Genomic DNA, 4,624 nt, shown 5'->3' with positions numbered 1-4,624 from the left:
CATTCGATAGGGCGAGCTTCTGATTAATGAGGAGAATATTGGACATTTTAGCGATGTCAAAGACCATTCGCAGCAGGCCCACCGACAAATCCTTATCTTCAGCAAAAAATAAACTACCTCAGCGTTTCCTAAACCTATTATCCTTAGTTTTCACGTTATTATGATGTATTTTTGGGACGCCACATTAAAAAAATCGCGCCAGATACATACACATGCGAATTCACTCGATAACTAGAAATTACCATCTGAACGTTTGCCAAATCCGAAGCTCGCCAATTTGCTAGGTGGATTTACTCAAACAGAACATTAAACAAATTCAATTTCTGATAATTTTAAATGCAATTTGTTTTCGCACTTGACGGGAACAATTGACCTGAAAACGTTCATAAAGTGGTCACGGGACGGCACTTGCCTTCGACCAATCAATAACGATGGTTATGCATTCAAATTGCCCTGAATGTGATAAAACTCAGTTTTTTACGGGAAATGAAATTTTCAAGTGCCAAATCGACGATTTTCGTAATGCGTGAAGGGTTAATTGTGAAATTACAGCAAAGTTTCTCAAAATTTAATTAAACCATCGGCATAAACTTACACATTGCTATTGAGTGATGTTTAGTGGATTATCCCATGATTCCACATAAAATTGGATATTAATTAAATATGCGAATCATAAATAAATCTCATAGCATCTACAAATGCGAGACCGAAATCGAAGCAGCCGATACTGTACAGGGTGATTCAAATTCATGACTCACCATTGAGATCCCCGTAATGGGGGCAAAGTTGCCCCTTACACATTTCTGTGACTAAAAATGCATTTCAAATTTTGGAAAAATCTTTGAACATATCTGAGATAGAACCGAAAAACTGAAAATGTCACATTTCTTTTTCATTTTCCCTAGTTTAAAAGGTAGGAAATTGACGGTGCAACTTCAATGGGCACTTTTTTTCGGAGAATCTGAATATGTGTATTTCCATAACGCGCTAGATATAAAAGCTACAGGCTACTACTTTCTTATTTCTTATGGGCGCCATAATGGATTCTTAAGAAATGACTGAGAGGACAAAAAAAATAAAATATTGACGGGTCACACTTTCACATGATTTTACAAGACAAATTTCAAACTCAAATGTTTTACATTCATTTCTCAACGAAACCCAAGGGTAACTAGATTTTTCTGAATCCTCTCCGTAAAGATCCAATATGGCGCCCGCAAGAAATAAGAAAGCAGTAGCTTCTACATCTAGCGTGCTATGGAAATTCTGATAACATATTCAGATTCTTTGAAAAACGTGCTAACGGGAACCGGCCATTTCCAACCGTTTAAGCTAGGAAAAATTAAAACGTAATTTGACATTTTCAGTTTTTCGGTGATATTTCACTTATTTTCAAAGATTTTTCAAAAATTTCAAATGCGTTTTGTTAGTCACAAAAAGGAATAACTTTGCCCCCATTTCACCTATCACTGTACACGAATTTGATCCACCCTTGCATAAGAAAAGGGTTGAACTTCTCATTTTCTCATTCTCTTGCAAGACAATTTTGATTGGCGGTACCCAGGGAAACCAAAAGATAGCGTTTCGAGATTTTTTTTTGTTTTTGAAATATTTTGAAAAAATCGAATTTTCTCGATTTCACGAACTTTTTGTCTGGGGTTAATATTTGACCTAAAGCAAAAACAGCGAGATTTATCCACAGCGCTTAAGGCTCTTTAAGGTGAGGATGTTAATTTTTAGCGCATTTTTGAAAAAAATACGCTATTACATTCGTTATGGCTGGCCGGCCGGCTGTCCGGGTGAGATCTCCACAACTACAATACCTAGAGACTTCAAATTTTCACTAAAAGCTTTCTGCTATAGTGTAGATGTGCAGGCTCTAGTCTATTTTGAGTTAGATTACTTGTGAGATCGATAATTTAAGAAAATAATTTCGATATGGTATTCGGAGGTGCTATAATTTTACCGTTAGAGAGCGCTACGAGTATAAAAATTGTATTTACTTTGTGATTTGTTTTACAAAATAAAGACGTACCCTCAATTGAAATTAAATAAAATTAAATTATTTAACGCAGCCAAAATTACTCGTGAGATCGATAATTTTAAACTTCGCTAATAAAATACTGACTTGTATTACCAAAAATGCGCTTTAATCATGCATATGCTGATTTACAACTTGTTTAATCTGACGTTTCGTCTTTGCGGAACCATAATCCACTTCATTTTTTAAATACGGCTCTGATATTCCGATATATTCCTAAAACCCTTTTTATTCTGATTCAATGATGTATAACACTTTATGATTTAATTGCGATTTTACCATTTTTTTCAGGTTTAATTAGAACAATTCCTAGATAATGGTCCTGCACAAAGATTTTTTTAAATAAATAATTTCGGTTTATTCGATGATATTCACCTACGTATTTAATAGCAATGAAATGAATGAAACAATTTAATAAAAAAAACAAATTAAGTTAACAGAAGATATAAGAATTAAAATACAACAAGAAACGAATTTGAATTTCCAAACACAGAACGCAACATCAAATTCTAACCCTCAAGTCAGAATTTGTGGAGTAACGCTAGCAAACGGTTCTAGAACAAACCCCCTCAAAAATTGCAAAATTTTGCTGATAAATACAATTCTTAATGAACCCTCATAAATGAAGAAATTAAGCGAGGTTATAACGAGAGAACCCGTTGGCCTGCTTATCCCTTTTTCAGGAAATCTCATTGAAAGATATTCGATTAGTTAACCAGGCTAGACCTGAGTTCTCACAAGAAACACCGACCATAATAATAATAATATAATAATACCTGCACACCAACATGCAAAAAGCCATACTATTGAAAACGGCTAACATCGTAAGAAGGTTCCTTAACCAATAACAAGCCACATCTGCATGACGACTTGGTCACGACCCGTCTCATGTACTACAACCACTATGTGTGAAAATAAACAAATAATAATAAAAATAATAATAATATTTCTTTATTAAGGGGTAGGAAAAGCTTTGCAGCCATCAATCCCCCCTCTACAAGCTTACATAACAATAAATAGTCCTCCAATCCTCGTCCGAAGGGTTAATTTTTGTGAAAGTGTACAGACCTCCGTACGAGCAAATTTAATAGTTGCGAAACTTTGAAATTGTGCAGTTTACGAGTGCATATTAAAATCGGTAAGCAATTTAATCGTATAAGGTGGAAATTATTGTTTTGGATATCTAAATTTTAAACGATACGCGTCGTGGTACTAGCAAACAAATCGAGCATCCGTCATGTAAGAAGAGCAGTGGTATAATCGTAGAGTGCACGTGATTTCGATTGTGAAACGCTGGTGAAATTAGTGTCCGCAAATGCCATCGATATTCTAACTTTAAGTAAAATGAACTTGTGGTACGCGTTTTAAACCATCGCGAAAATTATTTACAAACTTTCAATAATATCGATACCGCGAATACCTTAATACCGATCTTTGACCTGGCGAGGATGGTGGTTAATATTTCGAGATTACAAAAATCAATTGATTTGGAGGGCCAGTTGCATTTTCATTTCTATTATTAGTGCTGGTTAGGGCCAGTTTATAACTTCTGACAGCACAAGAATCATCGAGAATACCGATCTGGCCATAGGATAAAGTGCGGGCATCCAGAATTCAAAGTATAAATTTAAGTTTCATCACTTGAGTCCTGCCTTTCTGCAAAAGCACGACCCCATGCATTCATTACGATCTTTTCGCCAGCATTTCATACTTCTTCTTGGTTGGAGTTTGGATAAAAAAATGCTGGTGAGGTCTATAGGGTGGTTTTTTTTAAAGGAAGTTACACCACTTTATCTTGCTCCGCCAGTATGTAGTTAAACGTTATATCAAGGAATCGACGAAATAAAAAATTACCTTTGAACTTCGGGTCGCAACCTTATGAATTCAAAAGGGGGCGCTCAGCCCTTTCTTTAACAGAAAATAACCCAACAAACAAATAAAAGAGGTAGTGAATAACGAGACACATAAAATATTGCGTAAGCAATACTAACGTCTAACAATGGGATATTAAAACTGTAATTAATACTCAAAAGAATCAATAAAAAGCAAAATTTTGACTCGACTATGGATTTCTCGTACAAATTCGGCCATAAAGGCATAAACGTGATTTTAAATTCAAGAAAAATACTTTATCATGCACAAATAACTGAATTTCGTGGTTATTACTGTAAGTAGATCACGTGTTTGGTTTCACTGAACACTGCCGGTAAGATAGAAACTCATCTATAGCGCGCTTGAAATGATAAGATGGTGGTGGCACTTCTCCAAATGAATTTTCCTTGCGCAATATTAAGAAAATCCAAAATTCGGCGGTTTCCAGTTAGGAATATCGCCGTAGAAAGTAACAATCGGGTAGGTAATGATGATGAAAAGAGTAAGCCAGAAGTAAGAAGCCTAAAAACGATTATTCAAAGCCAAGGATAATGTGCAATTTTTGTTACAGAAAACGACCTTGTAAAATATATCTGCAAATACGTCAGCGAAGCGTCGACAGCAAAATAACAAGAGAAAAACTTCACTAAACTTATACAGCCACAATAAATCTCAAAAAGACAGAGAAAAATTGTCGAATGACGTATACGT

This window comes from Photinus pyralis, unplaced genomic scaffold (assembly GCF_008802855.1).
Source record: "Photinus pyralis isolate 1611_PpyrPB1 unplaced genomic scaffold, Ppyr1.3 Ppyr1.4_LG4, whole genome shotgun sequence".
NCBI classification, from domain to species: Eukaryota; Metazoa; Arthropoda; class Insecta; order Coleoptera; family Lampyridae; genus Photinus; species Photinus pyralis.
This window is presented reverse-complemented; position numbering follows the sequence as displayed.